The following is a 20,315-nucleotide window of genomic DNA, read 5'->3' as shown; positions in this document are numbered from 1 at the left end:
GAGAGAGTCCGCGCTTCCAGGGCTCAGGGCAAGCGCCCTACTGAGCCTTCTCATGCAGAGATAGCATCTCAGGCACCTCACGCACCTGATCATGCGCCTTTGATGGATTTATCCGCTTAGATCAGTTCTCTCGAGACTCGTATGGAGGAGCTTGCAGTCGTCAGTGATACTCGTTTCTACTCTATGGAGGATTGCATAGATCAGTATCAGACCGGCTTCACTTCTCAGTTTGAGCATCTCGATCAGAGACTTGGGCGTATTAAGGAGCGTATGGATCAACAGCATGAGGAGATGATGACCTACCTTCGCTTAGTGTTTCCTCCACCTCCGCCTTGATATCTTCGAGACCCCCCTTCGTTTCTTTTTTATGTTGCCAAAATGGGATAAATTTTAGGATCTAGGGGACACACACATGCATGACATTTCCATATCATTAGTCTTGTTTTGTGTATATGCAATATTATTATATATGATATGATATTTTTAGAATTCACATTGTCTCCTATTAAAATTTTGCATCGTGTTTATCATTTAAAATTTTCGCTTTAATTGATCCATGTTTGGTTTGAGGGGGAGATTTATTCTCTCCTAGATAACCAAGGTTTGTCATCATCAAAAAGGGGGAGATTGTTAGCCCCAAGGGTTCTCCTAATCGGGTTTTGATGATAACAAACCATGGTTAAGTGACTAATTATTTTAAATAGTAAAGAATCTCAGGTATAATTTTGGAAATTCATCCAATGACCAAATGGATACAAGACCGAGATTATTGGAAGCCCCTTGATCATAGGAAATGAATGTAAGATGAATGCATGGGTGCACTTAAGGTTTTCATTTCATTTCATGCATCTTTGAAAAACTCGGTTTATTCTTTAAACTTTCAAATTCATTCAAACCCGAGTTTTATCAAATGTACCTTAGGCAAAATGTTTTAAAATTGGCATATTTATTCACCTAAAGACCTTGCCTAAGTAGTAGAAAAGAAAGGAATCTCAAAATGAAGGTTTTTGGGGCCAAAAAGCTCAACCAGTCGAGGCTATGGCCAACCGGCTCAACTGGTTAGGGAACCGGTCGACCGGTTGACCCCATCCGGTCAAGAACCAGTCGAGGAGTGTCAAAAACACTCTCTCTTATCCATTAGCCTTCTCTTCCCGGTTGAGGTTCACACCCTTCCCAATCAATGTCCGGTCGAGGTCCAGTCGAGGCAACGGTAACCTGTCAAAGCATTTAATGCCCAACGGCTAGTGATCCGGTCGACCCATAGCTCGACCGGTCGAGGGTACCTTTTGTTGTTTTTGACTCCCGAGCTTAGAAACCTATAAATTAAGAGCTCCACTTCATTTATGAATAAGAGAACACTTGCAATCAATTGTCTACCTACCTGTTCTTGATCAAAAGGCTCTCATTTCTTTCTTGGTGCATTAAATCATCATTTGCATACTCCTTAGTGCACCTTTGTGAGTCATCCTAGCCTTGTTTTGTATTTGATCCATCCTTGAGCTAGGTTGAGTGTTTTATTCTTGTAAAAGTCAAGCGTTTAAGCCTTCAAGAGGTGTAATTCTTGAAGAGATTGTGTAAGAGCCCATTGGAGCCAGAATCCAAGTGTAAGAAGATTAGAAGCTTGGTTGAAGCTTCAAGTTAGTGGAACCCTCACTTGGTTAGGAGATTGAGGAGAGTGGACGTAGGCAAGGAAGTGTCGAACCACTATAAAACCCGAGTTTGAATTCTCTAACTCTATCTCTTTACTTTCATTTATATTGTGTTTGAAATTGTTGTTATTGAAAATATTTTTGAAAAACCCAATTCACCCCCCTCTTGGGTGTTTTCTTTTAATTAAGCATAGCCTTTATTTTCTCAATATTGTTATAGAGTACTGAAAGAACATCTAATATAGGACATGTGCTAAGAAGACAAAATTGAAGGTCTATAATAAGAATATAAACTTTGAGAAATTCCAAGAAAAAATAATATGTGTTGGGGAATCTCCCGAATTTGTTTTCAAATGCAACTATTCACTTCTACCCGCATCCCTCCTTAATTTAAGTGTAGTTCATAATTGAGATTCATCCTCAGCGACTATAGGTGTGTTGAAGGTGTAATCCAAATTGCTAGCAAATTATATAACAGTTTTTTATTTTATTTCAAAACCAATGTAAAAACCCAAGAAATTGGTAAAGTTAAATTAAAAAATGCTTGGATTAAATTATCAACCAAGCTAACTAACTAAACTAGATTATTAACATAAGATATTGTATTATTTTTAAAAAAATTAAAAACATTAATTGTACCCATTATTGAAAATTTGTATTTGTGCATCCTCATTTTGGTCCAGGTTTTGGGCATTTTTTACGACTTTTTTTTTTACCACTTTGGAGAGTTGGCAGCATCTGGGAGGAGTAGAGGGCCGACTTCTTCAAGCAAGCTGCATGCATGGACGCATGGCCAAGGACACCACCACCTCGCCATGGTGGTGGTTGAGACGGGACCTTTTCTAAACAAGAAACAGAGAGTAGGTAAAGTAGGGCAGGGGAGGTCTTCATTTTTGGAGGGGGAAGATTTTTTTGAAAAAAAAATCGAGACAGTTGGAGAAGAGAGTAGAAAAAAAAAAAAACGGAGAAAGGAAGATATTTTCTAAGGGAGATAGAGAAGTGAGCTCGGGAAGGGGAGCAAGCTGTCTCTATTTCAGATGAGCTCTTAGATAAGTTATCTGTGTATTTCTTGTTCATCTTCATTACCACCATTATCCCATATTCTCCTCTTGCTGTTAGGAGTTTCGTTTGCTTGTTTGGTCATGGATAATAGAAGCTACACAGGAGTTTTGTTGATTTTTGGCTTATTCATATGCTCATTTTTACTGTTTCATTCATTGTTCTTTTACTATGGTATAAACTCAGTGAAGCTCTGTTTCGTCTTACTTTATTTGAAGATATTAGTTGTTTTTTTTTTTTTTCTCTCATTTGAAGATGCTAGTACTCTTCCCACCAGTCCACACCCATTTCCTTCATCCATCACACCCATTGTAGCAGCTCGTTTCACCACCTCACCCATGCAAACGCCTCACCAATCCCCACCCTCCACACTTATCCAATCGAGCCTTTTGAGAATGAGTCAGATTCAGATTTCCAATACCCGAATATTAGAAATGAGGGTTTTCTGATTGAACAAGAGAAAGATAACAGGGTTACAATGCATGATGTTATGTAAGCTCAATGGGTTTACAATCATTACAGAGATGAGAGCTATTTGAGATGGGATATTATGCCTTTTGAAATGGTCTTAACTAGTTATAAGAGATCGTTTGTGAATGAATCTACTGCAAATGCATGAAGGCTAACAGTTCATAGTTCATGTGCATGGGATCAAAGCAATAATAGGCAACCAGAGACCACGTTTAAATATCCTAACTTTGGTAGGGATGCTGAGTGCTTTAAGGTTGCAAGGGTACTTGCCCAACAGGTTGAAAAGGCTACATAAGCCCTAAGTGATTATCTTAATGTGAGGGTTCATGCTTGTGATGTAAGCATGACATCATGGCAATGTGTAAAATGGGTTTGTAGTGCTAGTGCCTGTACACGTTATTATGCTAAGGATATTTTTTTGTTTTTTTAATTATTTATTTATTATTTTCTTAGTTTTCTTCAACTATTGATATGAAAATTTTCATTTTCAAAATTTTAATCTCAATACAATTTTCTAAAACTTCAGTTTTAATTTAATTTTTCAAAGCTCTAATTTTAATTTAATTTTTTTTTTCAAAACTCCCATTTAAAAAAAAAAAATTAATTTTCAAAACTTTGACTTCCCAAACTTTAATTATTTTCAAATTTATTTTATTTATTTATTTATTTTATTTTTATATACATATTTTTTAATTCCATCTTTAATTAACTCTTCCAAATTTAATTTTCAGTTTCCAAAATTCAAATTTTCACATTTATTTATTTAATAACGTTATTATTATTATTATTATTATTATTATTATTATTATTATTATTATTATCATTATTATCATTTTACTTATTTATTTTTTAAAAATTCCATCTTCAAATAATTTCTTATATTCCAATTTTCATAGTTCTAATTCTCAAATAATTTTAAATTTTCCAATTTCTTTCAAATTTAATTTCCAAAATTCAAATTCTTAAGTCTAATTTCCAAAATTCCAATCCTAAAATTTAATTTCCAAAATTCCATTTCCTAAATTTAATTTTTAAAACTTCAATTTCTTTCAAATTTAATTTCTAGAATTCTGATTTCCTTCAAATTTAATTTCCAAAATTCAAATTCTTCAATTTAATTTCCAAAATTCCATTTCCTAAATTTAATTTTCAAAATTCCAATTTCTTTTAAATTTAATATCCAAAATTCCAATTCTTAAATTTAATTTTCAAAACTCCGATTTTCAAGTAATCTTCGAGACTCCAATTTTTCAAATAAATTTCAAAATTCCAATTTTCTCTCGAACAGTTTTAATTCCACTTTGGTTTTCAAATAATCTTCTATCTCTCATGATTTTAATAAGCAAGAATGTTTTTTTTCTCATAATTCTAAAACAATGGAATTTGAGAGACCAATTCATGCTAAAATAAATTGGGCTTTGGTGGGGGCCCAACATATGGAATTTTCTCATTGATTGATTAATTGCTTTGTTTGATTGGTTTGCTACACTCTATCACATGCATGCGATTATTCTGTATTTGTGCACTAACCTTGTCTCTTATGATAGCGCTCAGCTTGTGACTAAGGTACGTCTCACACTCGATTGTGTCTATCGATTTATTTGTTATCATGCGTGTCTTGTTTTCACACCTTTGATCAATGTTTGGTATCCATGCTCAATCAATCAATTGCCATACTTGTTTCATCTTATTAGTAGAGACCCGTTTTTAGAGATTTAGAGGAGTGTTACGGTCTTTACCGTACCTTCCCAATAAGTAACCTGACCCCCGAGCCTCGATTTGGTTTTTCACAGACCACCTTTTCCGAACAAGGAGTCACACTTAGGGTTTTCTTTCTTATTTTGTTTACCCTTTTAAAAAAAAAAAAAAAACAAAAATAAGTGGCGACTCCAAGTCATTTTCTTAATAAATAAAAATCATTTTTCTAATAAAAATCGAGCTCGCCACCGAGTGGAAGCGCATGAGACGAAATGCTAGGTCCACAAAATGGCGGCTCCATTGGGGATCGATTAGAGGGTCAAACTTGAACTTAGGATGAAGCAAATGTGGCGTTTGATTAGTCGATCAGTGGGTACCCACCTCTCTTTGTGTGTGTGTTTTCTTGACTATTGAGTACACATTGAGAGCTCTTGGTATCATTATCAGTGATGCATGCTTGGTTATTGTATTTGTTTAAGGTTTTGGTGTGTCGATTATATTGATTGACCCTTTCGATTATCCTCACGTATTGACTCTCCTTGTTGTATGATTACTCTGCTTACCTTGGCATGTACATTATTCTTGCTGCTTATCTCATTCACTTTGACATGATTGTTTCTTTTGGTCATATGTTATCTTGTTTATCATGGAGCATGCTATCATTGCTAGATATTCTTCTTGATTAGCTTGTGTGTAGATTTGGATGATATATACCTGTATTGCATGACTGTCTGTTGCATGACTTCCCTCATGCCATGTGATTGCATGAGTTGCTTGTCTATGTGGGACACACACCTATCCCCTTATTTCCAAGTCCCTAGTCTTGGTCGACCTTGTTTTCTGGGGTCTCGTATTTGATATGAGACTTGTTTCTTTGTTTGCTCTTCGACTGAGCTAGTGATTAGGAGTAGGGTCTAGCAATGGACTATATCTATGTTTGGGAGCATTCTGGAAGTGGTCGACATATTGATGTTGATTGGAGTCCGAACTTTGAAGACTTGTATAGCCCAGAGCTAGATTTCAGGATATTTGTGTGGCTAGTGTGTTTTCTTTTTAGTTGCATAGGATTTTCGGATGCACCCACACCATCACTACGCACTCTAGTTGACCATTGAGCGTTGAGAGTTTTGAGAGGTTTCACCATAGGAAACCCCCTAGGATGTCGAGGTAGTGCATGTGTGGAGGTGATGACCACCTTGCACGAAAGCACCCCGTCTCTTCAAAGGCGTGTAGAGGGTTGTGTACCACCGAAGGGTACAATCGCTTCTGCTAGGGATCTTTTAAATTCCACTCATTTCATTTTAGGGCCACCTTGATCTTGTAAGATGAGCTTAGATCATTTTATTAGGATTCCTTCCTCACACGTGGGTGCATCTGAGGCCTTTCAGAGCCTCTATGGTCATGTTTCGGATTCGATACTCCCTCTTTAGTCTCCAGTTGAGAGTGCTCAGAGATTGGTATGAGTTTGAATATCGGTTGGATCACCTTTTTCATGTCGCCTTAGTTTATGTTTTTCACTCGATAAGTTTAACATGTTTTCTCCTTAAGGCTTTCATCTTCTTTTCTTGGCTTGGCACATCCTTTCACTTTATTGTCACTTGCTTGATGCTTTGGGATATGTTCATTGATCACCTTTTTACACCGTACATCTATCATGGGCCCAGTACCCTATTCTTGGTTTGATCATTGATTCGATTTTCAACTCGATGCTCATATTGTCATTACAGAAATGTGAAAGGCACATTTTCACATTTACACTTTTTTTTTTAGAGAGTTGCCTTGATCACCTTATCATTTTTATCTTACGGAGCTTGGGTTGGAGGTTGAATCAAGGATATGTGGTTATAGATGGAGTATTGATCTCGTGATAGCATGTTCTTCACACCTCTTTCATCTTGGATTATCGATAGGAATTCTCTAGTCACATTTGTAGCCATCTCACGGTGGACACCTTTATGACTCCAGAGTTCTCATCATACATCTAGATTTCAGATTGCCACATCAGGACCGTGTGTTTGCATGTTGTACTGTTGTCTTTTAAGGTCTTATCTTGTGTCCTTCATCCATTTCATTTGCATTATAGGAAGTCATTTTAGGAGTTGATTGAGTTTGGAGTTACATCCTTGGAGGAGAGTTAGAGGTCGATTGATCATAGCAGATTCATATCAGGGTTCAGACAATTCGGTCGAGATGTCAGACGAGTTAGCTTCCACATTTGCTTCTATTTAGGAGTTCATGGCAGGGGTTAGTAAACGTTTGGATCAGATAGAGAGTTCTCGCCAGAATCATCATCCAATCGGCATTAACACTAACGATACAGTTCCCCATGTACCTATAACAGCACAGGTTCTTCCACTTGGGACTTCACATGGCGTTCCATTCCATTTATCAGATCATTGTGAGACTGCTCCACCACCTGCTGCCTCAGTGTTGCCTCCCATTGTTACTACTATTGATGATACTAGATTGACCGAGCAGGAGGCTAGGGTTGAGAGGCTTGAGGCCAAGATGAGACAGATCAGATTACAGGATGGAGGTTTGACTTAGGATGATAGGGATGGTATACTAGCAGCTAGCTTGCCCGCCAAGTTTTGCATGTCAGACATTGAGCGTTATAGTGGGATTGGTTTTCCCAAGATCCATTTGAGACTATACAGCACAGTCATGAGAGCACACGGGAAAGATGATGCACAGTTGGTGGCCTTCTTCCCTATGTCACTTAGTGGGGTAGCTCAAAAATGGTTTTCTTCAGTTGAGCCTTCGAGACTTCATACTTGGGAAAATGTGGCTCATGAGTTTCTGACTCAGTTTGCTTTTAGTGTCGACATTGATGTATCCAGATGAGAGTTGGAGGCCATCAGACAGAGGCCAAATGAGTCTATTTCTTCCTTTATCAATCGTTAGAGGGCAAAGGTGGCTGGTATGATAAACCGGACTAAGGAACAGGATCAGATTGATATGGTTCTTCTGAACCTATAGTCGAGGTTCGCTAGGCGTCTTGTGGGCATTCCATTTCAGGATCTTAAGAGCCTAATTTATGCAACTTTCAGTGTCAAGGAGGCCATTGCTCTAGGATTATGGATAGATACTACTCCTTCCCCTGACAGTAAAGGGAAGAATCCATTTGGATCATCTAGTAGACCTGGAGAGGTTGGTGCTATTAGCTATCAGCATCAAAGGCCTGCACATCACTCACCTTATAGGCCTCCTACAATCAGAGCTCATTTCTCTCATCCGCAGTATCAGTATCAACCAGTGTATGTTCAGAAGCCTTACATTGCTCCGACCAACATACAGCCACGACCACCACATCCGAGAGCCACTACTCACCCGCCACCTAGACCATAAGCATAGAGACCCGCGAGACAGTTTACTCAATTGGGTATGAATTTGACTAGAGTTTTTGAGAAGCTTAGAGATGTTGGTTTGATTGTTCCTTTGGCGCCATGCCCCTTGCCACATCTCATTCCTCCTCATTTCCGCTCACATGAGCATTGCTTATATCATCAGATTCAGGGACATGATATTGAGCGTTGTCCAGCGCTCCATCATGCGATACAGGACTTGATTGATTCAGGGTTGGTCAACTTGTCTGGGCCAAGTGTGACCACCAATCCCCTGTCTACGCATTCTACACGTGCAGTTCCCCTTCCTCCTAGCCTTTAGTAGATTGATATGGATGTTGATGATATTGATGGTCATATGGTATTTTGGGATATTCCGAGTTGAGGACTTGGTTCAGTTGACATGGGTACATCATTTTGCAGCGGTTTAGCTCAGAACACCTTTCATTTTGATTTATGGTCGTCATCAAAGCCTTTCCCGTTCTGTCGAGTCCAGTCTTTAGTTCATTAGAGTTGCTTTGTTGAGTCCAGTTTGGTTCAGAGTCGTTGTTTATAGTTCATGTTGAGAGTCTAGTCGTTTGTTGTCCTTTATCGCTTCACACATGATGTACTCATTTGGTTCATTTAGTGATGTGATATTTTTATTTTGAGTATGTGTTATTCTCTTTTCTAATGAGTATGCTTTGCATATCTTGCATTGATGTATGCTATGCTTTTGATATGAGACATATTTTCACTTATGCATCATGATCACTTTGGTCCGACCTATCATGGAGGATATTGAGCCTATTGACCTAGGATTAGGAGATCGACCTAAGGAGTTCGAGACTATGACCCATTTCACCTTCTGATCAAATCAGCATCATATCTATATCCATACCCTGACTTTGTGGACTTGATGACCTACCCATTTTGAGCTTGACATGACACCACCCCTTAGTACCATTATACGACCTTACCATTCCTATTCGCCTTTGTATACTACAGTACCATTTCCTATTCTTTCCATCATTTCCTTGATTTGACTAGGTAGAGTCCGAGATGGTTAGACTTGGGATGAGCTTTGCATGATGATGGATGGATCACGATGAGAGAGTGGTTTGACTACTTGATGATATTGTTGAGGTAGAGGGATCGTCAAGGAACATCCAAATCTGAGTCGTTACACATGACTTCAGGTGTTTTGGTATGATCAGAGAGACTTATTTTTCGAGACGGTGGCGAGTGGTATATGATGATATAGTGAGGTGATTGTCAGAGGACATTGATGATTATCACAGAGCATTCGGAGTAGGAGCTTTCACACAATTTTAGAGGAGTTGATACGACTATGTTGGATGGATGCCAGTCTTTAGTATTGGCCATGTGAGATCTTGAAAGCACGATGTTCGAGGTTATGGTTAAAGGATGGGTGGCCATCATTTCATGAGCCCATTGACCCTATCACCCTTACGTATAGAGTTACCCGTTACTAGCCCATTGAGCCTCACACGAGCACCATAGCCTTTTATTTCATCACTTCATTTACCTATTACATCGGGTTAGGGACCCTATAGTGTTTGCATGCTTTGATTGGATACATCATGAGTTCTAAACTTGACATACATATTTAGGCCTCATTCCTCACTCTTCATTGTGATATTTTCCTCTTTGACATCATCTCATCACTTTTTTCGGCATCACATATCACTACTTGTGATATTCGTTCTCTGTCTTTTCTTTCATCATTGCTTACTCGACATTATCCTTGTTTCACCTTGAGTGGTGGTTTTTCACACATCATTGCATGGAGGATTGTCACATCATTTCCCCTCGTTCACCCCATGGGCAGTGGTTTAGAGATTTTAGTTTGAGATGTTGTCTTGTTAGTGAGGATTCGTGTTACATCCGTATGTGGAGAGAGTTTGATCATTTAGGTATGTATTTTCATGAGAGTTCATTCATTATTGATCAGAGTATGCACAAAAAAATAAAATAAAATAAAATAAAAAACACATTGTTTACTTTCTTATTCTCCATTGAGCATGTGTATGGACGTGCTAGTTTGTTTCATTGAGTTCATGTGTTAGAGAGAGTTCGTATAAAAGCTTCTTTCTAAGATTCATCTTAATGTATATTTTAGGTGAGAGTATGAGTCGCCCATTCGATTTTTATGAGAGATACGAGCACATTTTCTTTAGTGTCTCTGGATCCTTGCTCTGTCCATCATTCTATCTATTCCGGATGTGACTACTTTCCACGCTTTGATGCAGGTTGACCATCACTCACTTTTTCTATCTCTTCGCCTTCTTCCATCTTTATCTTATCCATCCATTTCACTCTACTTCATCTTATCTCATTTTTTTTCTCATTCTGCTTGATGTTTGACTTGGGTTTGGTACACACACATCATACTTGTTTATTTGAAGTGTCCATTCATTTATCATCACTTTTCGTGTGGGGACCCCTAGGTCCGGGACTCATGACGTTTTCTACGCATTGCATCTCATGCATGAGGGGTATGGGGATTATATCATTGGGATTTTTGAGCCTAGTTTCCTTTCATTTCTTTCACTTTATTACCTTGGCCTACGTTACGTCCCGTATTTGAAGACCACCTTGAGGCCATTACTTCACATTGTGTTTGACAGGTCACACGTGGGCAATACTCGAACCTGGTCAAAGATTATTCCTCAAAGCATGATGGATGGAGAGTTGAGATGATGATTTACACTAGGGCATACCCCTCTTATCAGTGATGGATTTTCAGAGGCGACGTTATCTACATTGGGGCATACCCCGCTCATCGATGATATTTTCTTTCGGGATGATGCCTTACACTGAGGCATAGTCAATTCGTTTCTTCGCATGGATTATGATGGATTAGGAGTTGTGGGATAACCTTACACTGGGGCATAGCCACTTCAGAGAGCACTTTTATTGGAGATATAATCACTCTACTCGATACTCTGCATTGGGCCACACCCTACTCATTGATGGTTGATTTTTTAGACGACAATTTATTTTGAGGCATATTCCTCTCATTGGTGATGGACTTTGATTTATCTCAGAGCATAGTCACTTCATTTGGTTTATACTAAGGCATAGACAGTCCATTCGTACTCATAGAGCTAGGGGATTCCAATTCATATGGATTATGTTGGGATGTTTCCATTTTTATCACCAGGAGTAGAGATTGATTGATTTGTTGACTCAGATACATTACTTTACACTGGGGCATAGCCAGGATGGAGAGTATTTTTCATTAGAGCATAGTCACCTTATCAGATTCTTTACACTAAGGCATATCCATCTTTTGGAGGGAGATCAGATTGATTCTTGACGTTGGAGCATATGACGAGTGATATAGAGATCATTGGATTATTTCATGTTGTCCTCATTGCATACTGGGGCATAGCCTCCTTGTTGGAGGTTTTGATATTGAGACTTGACTTTTTGTTTGTGATTATTGCTTTCAATGGATTATGGAGGTATTAATACCTCGGGTTTAGTCTTCTTGGCATACTTGGATGATCTCAAATACTTACGTACCTTTCATTTCGTACCCAGACATTTCACCCTGGACACTTTCATGCCTCCTATCATACCAGAGCCTGATCATCACCTTATTTTATCCTACACATCCCACCGTGACACATGACCTCACCCCTATCTCGATTAGGAGGAGACGTAGATCAGTTCTCGATCACTTTGGTTGTGTTTTCATACATCTTTTAGACTTTAGGTTCAACATCTTCCATGATGGTAGGGCCTGACAGATTGTTGATTTATTAGTGACGATGTTTTCACTTTGACAGTTGGCATGTTGAGTGTTGATTTGCTTGTTCATTGAGTTTCGAGCACTAATCATCATTGTTGTTATTCACCAGTTAGTTTTCTTTTGTTAGCATGGTGTCACGATACATGGTCCTGTTTGGCATTACCTATATGAGGTTGGACCTTTTCATTACATGATGATTGAGCATATTTCAGAGTATAGTAGTTTTGTGTCATTTCACAACTCAGTTTGTTCACCGTCACATACTGGGGCATACCACCTTCTCCGAGAGCATCAGATCTTCCACATGCTTAATTCACTTTTCAATCTAGTTGTTGACCCCCGCGAGTTGCATACTGGGAGATACCCTCCTTCCCTTGGATCATCAAACCTTTCACAAGCTTCATCATCTTTAGACCTAGTTGTCGATCCTCATGAGTTGCCATATTGGGGCATATCCCCTCCTACCGAGTTTGTTTGCGTCGTCATCTTAGTTATCCTTTAGCTTTGGGTCACTTGATAAGATCTTTCATCTCGTCGATTTGAGTTTAGTTTCTAGAGCCACACCTATATCGATCAACCATCTCATTGTCTTGTCAGTTTAGTTTTGGGGTCGCACCTATATCAATCGGCCATCTTCCTATCATTTTGTGTTCATTTTGAGTTTTCGGGGCCACACTTATATCAATCGACCATCATCTTGTCTGTTTGAGTTTTAGCCGGGGTCGCACCTATATCGATCGGCCATCTTCCTATCATTTCCATGTCAATTCGAGTTTTCGAGGTCGCACCTATATCGATCGACCATCATCTTGTCTGTTTGAGTATGAGTCGGGGTCACACCTATATCGATCAGCCATCTTCCTATCATTTCCATGTTAGTTCGAGTTTTCGGGACCACACCTATATTGATCGGTCATTTTCTATATTAGTTTGAGTTTTCGGGACCGCACCTATATCGATCGGTCATTCGTCGTTTTATCTGTTTGTTTTTTTAGTCGAGACCGCACCTATATTGATCGGTCATCGTTTTATCTGTTCGAGTTTGAGTCAATGCCGCACATATATCAATCAGTCATTTTCCTATCATTTTGTGTTCAATTTGAGTAGGGACCGCACCTATATCGATCGGCCATCTTCCTATCATTTCCATGTCAGTTTGAGTTTTCAGAACCGCACCTATATCGACTGGTCATTTTTTTTGTGTCATTCTGAGTTGGGACCGCACCCATATCGATCGGTCATCTTCCTATCATTTCCATGTCAATTTGAGTTTTTAGGACCACACCTATATCGACCAATCATTTTTTCGTGTCAGTCTGAGTCAGGATCGCACCTATATCGATCAGTCATTCATCCTGTTAATTCGTGTCAGTTTGAGTTTTTGGGACCGCACCTATATCGATCGGTCATTCGTCATGTCAGTTTGAATTTTCGAGTTGGGGCCACACCTATATCGATTGGCCATTTTCCTATCCGTTTGATTTTACTTTGAGTCGGGACCGCACCTATATTGATTGGTCATTCATCCTATTAGTTGTATCAGTTTGAGTTTGAGTTTAGTTTGAGTCGGGACCGCACCTATATCTATCGGTCATTCATCTTATTAGTTTGTGTCAATTTGAGTTTTTGAGGCCGTACCTATATCGATCGGTCATTCATCGTTTTATCTGTTCAAGTTTGTGTTTTGGGGCCGCACCCATATTGATCGGCCATATTCCTATCATTTTTTGTGTTCAGTCTGAGTCGAGACCCCACCTATATCGATCAGTCATTCATCCTGTCAATTTGAGTTTTGAGTATGGATTTTTGGGACCGCACCTATATCGATCAGTCATTTATCACCTTGTCAGTTTCAATATGCGTTTTAGGGCCACACTCATACCGATCGGCCATATTCCTATTATTTTGTGTTCAGTTGAGTCGGGACCGCACCTATATCAATCGGCCATTTATTGTCTTATCAGTTTGAATGTTCGGGGCCGCACCTATATCAATCAGTCATTTTTCATGTCAGTTTGAGTTTCAGGATCGCAGCTATATCGATCGATCATCATTTGGTTAGTTTAAGTTTGTGTTTTGGGGGCCGCATTGATATCGATCGGCCATATTCCCATCATTTTGTGTTTAGTTTGAGTCGAGGCCGCACCTATATCGATCGGTCATTGTCATGTCAGTTTGAGTTTTCGGGGTCACATCTATATCGATCGGCCATCTTCTTATCATTTCCATTTCAGTTTGAGTTAGGACCGCACTTATATCGATCGACCATCTTCCCATCATTTTGTGTTCAGTTTGAGTCAAGGTCGCACCTATATCGATCAACCACATTCCTATCAGTTTGTGTTCAGTTTGAGTCGGGACCGCACCTATATCTATCGGTCATCATCTTATCAGTTCAAGTTTGTGTTTTGGGACCACACCTATATCGATCGGCATCTTCCTATTATTTTGTGTTCAGTTTGAGTCGGGACCGCACCTATATCTATCGGTCATCATCTTATCAGTTCAAGTTTGTGTTTTGGGACCACACCTATATCGATCGGTCATTATCGTGTTTGTTTGAGTTTGAGTTGGGGTCGTACCCATATGGATCGACCATTTTCCTATCAGTTTGAGTTCATTTTGAGTTTTCGAGACCACACCTATATCGATCGGCCATCTTCCTATTAGTTTGAGTTTAGTTTGAATTTCGGGACCGCACCTATATCAATCGGTCATCATCCTGTTTGTTTGAGTTTGAGTTTTTGGGACTGCACCTATATCGATCGGTCATTGTTGTGTCTGTTTGAGTTTGAGTTAGGGTCGCACCCATATGGATTGACCATTTTCCTATCAGTTTGAGTTCATTTTGAGTTTTCGAGACCGTACCTATATCGATCGGCCATCTTCCTATCAGTTTGAGTTTAGTTTGAATTTCGGGACCGCACCTATATCAATAGGTCATCATCCTGTTTGTTTAAGTTTGAGTTTTTGGGACCGCACCTATATCGATCGGTCGTTGTTTTGTTTGATTGAGTTGAGTCTTGTTCGATCTTAAGTTGCATCTCTTTCTTCGAATTCATTCTTTCTGGAGATTGATCATTCTTTATCCTATACTTATCATTGAACCATTCATCGTGTTGTAGTCTGGTGCTACACCCACCCCTTTGGTTGTATCTTTGTCTAGAGTCTTGCCTCCCTAGTATGTGCCCTAGATCTCGAGCTTATCGTGTTATAGTTTGTAAACCAAAATTCGGGGTCTTTTTTTTTCTTCGGTACAGTTTACTTCATTCCAATCATCTCTCATGTGTTCGTGATCCATTCACTACACTCATGATCTCTACTAAAGAGGGGCATATCTGTGCACCCTCATTTTGGTCCAGGTTTTGGGCATTTTTTACGACTTTTTTTACCACTTTGGAGAGTTGGCAGCATCTGGGAGGAGTAAGGGGCCGACTTCTTCAAGCGAGTTGCATGCATGGACGAATGGCCAAGAACACCACCACCTTGCCATGGTGGTGGTTAAGACGAGACCTTTTCTAAACAAGAAACAGAGAGCAAGTAAAGTAGGGCAGGGGAGGTCTTCATTTTTGGAGGGGAAAGATTTTTTTGAAAAAAAAATCGGGACAGTTGGAGAAGAGAGCAAAAAAAAAAAAAAAAAAAACGGAGAGAGGAAGATATTTTCTAAGGGAGACAGAGAAGTGAGCTCAGGAAAGGGGGCAGGCTGTCTCTGTTTCAAAGGAGCTCTCAGGTAAGTTATCTGTGTATTTCTTGTTCATCTTCATTACCACCGTTATCCCATCTTCTTTCTTGCTATTATGAGTTTTGTTTGCTTGTTTGGTCATGGATAATAGAAGCTACACAGGAGTTTTGTTGATTTTTGGCTCGTTCATATGCTCATTTTTATTGTTTCATTCATTCTTCTTTTAGTATGGTATAAACTCAGTGAAGCTCTGTTTCATCTTGCTTTATTTGAAGATATTAGTTGCTTCTTTTTTTTCTCATTTGAAGATGCTAGTACTCTTCCCACCAGTCCACACCCATTTCCTCCATCCATCACCCCATTGCAGCAGCTCGTTTCACCTCCTCACCCGTGCAAACGCCTCACCAGTCCCCACCCTCCACACTTATCCAACCGAGCCTTTTGAGAATGAGTCGGATTCAAATTTCCAATACCTGAATATTAGAAATGGGGGTTTTCTGATTGAACAAGAGAAAGATAACAGGGTTACAATGCATGATGTTATGTAAGCTCAATGGGTTTACAATCATTACAGAGATGAGAGCTATTTGAGATGGGATATTATGCCTTTTGAAATGGTCTTAACTAGTTATAAGAGATCGTTTGTGAATGAATCTGCTGCAAATGCATGAAGGCTAATAGTTCATAGTTCCTGTGCATGGGATTAGAGCAATAATAGGCAACTAGAGACCACGTTTAAATATCCTGACTTTGGTAGGGATGCTGAGTGCTTTAAGGCTGCAAGGGTACTTGCCCAACAAGTTGAAAAGGCTACATGAGCCCTAAGTGATTATCTTAATGTGAGGGTTCATGCTTGTGATGTAAGCATGACATCATGGCAATGTGTAAAATGGGTTTGGAGTGCTAGTGCCTGTACACGTTATTATGCTAAGGATATTTTTTTGTTTTTTTAATTATTTATTTATTATTTTCTTAGTTTTCTTCAACTATTGATATGAAAATTTTCATTTTCAAAATTTTAATCTCAATACAATTTTCTAAAACTTCAGTTTTAATTTAATTTTTCAAAGCTCTAATTTTAATTTATTTTTTTTTCAAAACTCCCATTTTTTTAAAAAATTTAATTTTCAAGACTTTGACTTCCCAAACTTTAATTATTTATTTTATTTATTTATTTATTTATTTTATTTTTATATACATATTTTTTAATTCCATCTTTAATTAACTCTTCCAAATTTAATTTTCAGTTTCCAAAATTCAAATTTTCACATTTATTTATTTAATAACGTTATTATTATTATTATTATTATTATTATTATTATTATTATTATTATTATTATTATTATTATCATTTTACTTATTTATTTTTTAAAAATTCCATCTTCAAATAATTTCTTATATTCCAATTTTCATAGTTCTAATTCTCAAATAATTTTAAATTTTCCAATTTCTTTCAAATTTAATTTCCAAAATTCAAATTCTTAAGTCTAATTTCCAAAATTCCAATCCTAAAATTTAATTTCCAAAATTCCATTTCCTTAATTTAATTTTTAAAACTTCAATTTCTTTCAAATTTAATTTCTAGAATTCTGATTTCCTTCAAATTTAATTTCCAAAATTCAAATTCTTCAATTTAATTTCCAAAATTCCATTTCCTAAATTTAATTTTCAAAATTCCAATTTCTTTTAAATTTAATATCCAAAATTCCAATTCTTAAATTTAATTTTCAAAACTCCAATTTTCAAGTAATATTCAAGACTCCAATTTTTCAAATAAATTTCAAAATTCCAATTTTCTCTCGAACAGTTTTAATTCCACTATAGTTTTCAAATAATCTTCTATCTCTCTTGATTTTAATAAGCAAGAATATTTTTTTTTTCTCATAATTCTAAAACAATGGAATTTGTGAGACCAATTCATGCTAAAATAAATCGGGCTTTGGTGGGGGCCCAACATATGGAATTTTCTCATTGATTGATTAATTGCTATGTTTGATTGGCTTGCAGCACTCTATGACATGCATGCGATTATTCTGTATTTGTGCACTAACCTTGCCTCTTATGGTAGCACTCAGTTTGTGACTAAGGTACGTCTCGCACTCGATTGTGTCTATCGATTTATTTGTTATCATGCGTGTCTTGTTTTCACACATTTGATCACTGTTCAATATCCATGTTCAATCAATCAATTGTCATACTTGTTTCATCTTATTAGTAGAGACCTGTTTTTAGGGATTTAGAGGGGTGCTACGGTCTTTACCGTACCTTCCCAATAAGTAACCTAACTCCCGAGCCCCGATTTGGTTTTTAACAAACTACCTTTTCCGAACAAAGAGTCACACTTAGGGTTTTCTTTCTTATTTTGTTTACCTTTTTTTTAAAAAAAAATAAAACAAAAATAAGTGGCGACTCCAAGTCATTTTCTTAATAAATAAAAACCATTTTTCTAATAAAAATCGAACTCACCATCGAGTGAAAGCGCATGAGCCAAAATGCGGGATCCACAATATTATATATAAAAATGTTCAATGATATTTTAACAAAAAATATATTGATATTGATATTGATATTGAGGATGACAAAAACTAGGTAATTGATATTGAGTAGTTGAACCGTGTTAACACAAAAGAGATTGACTAACCTAAAAATTAAAATTATATATGATTTTAATCCGATCACATTTTGTATAAATTAAATTAATTATAATTAACTATTTGAATATAATTATATAACATAAATATAATTTGATGTTTTTTGGTGTGAAGTAATATATATATTGTTAGGAGAAAAGTGGTTATGAAAATGATGGCACAAGTAATTAAATTGTACATAGAAGAGATAGACAAATTAATGAAAGAAAGGCTGCTACGGCGCGCGTCATTTATCTCTAACGACTTCTTTCACAAGAACTGGCCACTCGTTGAAATATTGGATTCCATTTACTGATCAGTCACCCATTTATGCAGCTTTTGTGTGCACAACACTTTCTTTGGGTCTATTCTATGTAGAACAAGCAATTCTATGCTTGCAGTGCTATGGAAACTCAAGTGATAAAGGATCAACTAAGGAATATTCCAATGACAAAAGGAATGTAACGTAATTCTATCATCATTGATTCTGCAAACAACTGCACGTGCAGCCATATGCACAGAGGCCACGGAGCATTATTAATACAAGATTAATGGTGCCAATAATTTTGTAAGTCATCAGTAATGACTAATGAGAAGGTTATTAATCTGTCTTCATATCCCCTTTGATCTACATGTATGCATGCATGCACTAAGGCCAATTCGATCACCCTCTCCTTTTCACTACTCAAAGAAGTGACAGCAGATGCTGGTATTCGGATAATTTTTTGGTTGCAAAAACAGGTTCAGAATATTTTTTTCCTTTCTCCTTTTTTCAGGCTTGAACCTAGATCTATTCTCTAGCATTTCTATATTGCATAATACCCATACATAAACTCAGTACTCTGAATTACATGACATCCAACACAAGGAGATTAATGTATAAAGCCAGAATTGAAATACATCTCTTTTAAGATACACATCAATCTTATACATCCCAATGCTAACACCATCCAGATGTATTATTTTGTTGATAATTCCGTCTTACATATTGCTTCACAATACTAAATATATTCTGACCCCATGATTCAAGCATCAAGCATCAAGCATAAGCATAACTCACAATCACCCTTAATTATCTGTAGACATCATCAGATAGCATCTTAGCTAATCTCTTATTCAGGTAGCAAATTTTATTTGACTTTCTACATAACTATGGTTATGGAGGAGGGTATAGGTATCCTGCCCTTCCTACGGGATAGCCAATTGGATGATCATGGTAGTCGTCATTTGGTACGCCTAGAACCCTTCGTCCTGCAACATATCAAGGTAGACATTTGTCTTAAATATTAGTCACCATTTTCTCTCTTATATGTATAAAGAGGATAATAAGACTAAATATATGGAGATGTCATCACTGGCATGTTTATGAGAAACATATATAAAATACATGTGTGGGAAGTCCTCTAAATATACTAACCAAATTTGAGTTGTGTTATTGCAGTAGCGACCTCAGAGGACATGAGAAGGATGATTCCTACGAAAAGGGCCATCAACATGACTTGAGAGCTCTTAAGGAAAGCCATTTTCACCATGCCAATTGCAACTATAGAGGACGATGATATATAGCACTTTCTTGCTCCAATATTTATAGGCTAACCAAGAGAAAAGAAAAATCTACATGGGCCGTGTAATTAACGTTAAACCCAAAATGATTTCTTAATAATATTTACCTAAATTAAACCTTTGTGTAATTTATTTTTAGAATTGAGAAAGATAAGTTCCAATTCTAAAATAAAACGAAGGAAGAATTGGAGTAGAGATTTGGAAATGATTTTCATCTTCAACATGGAAAGAATCTTATGCATTTGACAAAGGGCAGCTGCGTGTGGAAATGAAAGACCAGAACTCTGTGTGGAAAGGGCGGTTCAGTTGTTAAGGTCCGCTAAAGGAGCTGTCCTTTCTTGACTTAAATTAAGAGACAAACAAGCTTATAAATGTCTCGAAAATGATGGAGGGAATGGAGTGTAGGACTCCTATATCTATGAAACACATTCAGGAAGCTTAGTCAAGTGAGTACTGCAC

General features: G+C 37.5%; 1 long non-coding RNA gene across 1 annotated transcript; it reads right to left on the bottom strand.

Annotated features, from left to right (window-relative positions):
- Positions 1 to 19,145: 19,145 nt before the first annotated feature.
- Positions 19,146 to 19,866, bottom strand: LOC132253227 (uncharacterized). Its single transcript, XR_009465047.1, has 2 exons — positions 19,711 to 19,866; positions 19,146 to 19,544 (listed from the first exon to the last, which is right to left on the bottom strand). It is a non-coding gene; the product is annotated as an uncharacterized LOC132253227 (long non-coding RNA).
- Positions 19,867 to 20,315: the final 449 nt, after the last annotated feature.

Source organism: Vitis vinifera, chromosome 18, assembly GCF_030704535.1.
Source record: "Vitis vinifera cultivar Pinot Noir 40024 chromosome 18, ASM3070453v1".
NCBI classification, from domain to species: Eukaryota; Viridiplantae; Streptophyta; class Magnoliopsida; order Vitales; family Vitaceae; genus Vitis; species Vitis vinifera.
This window is presented reverse-complemented; position numbering and strand designations above follow the sequence as displayed.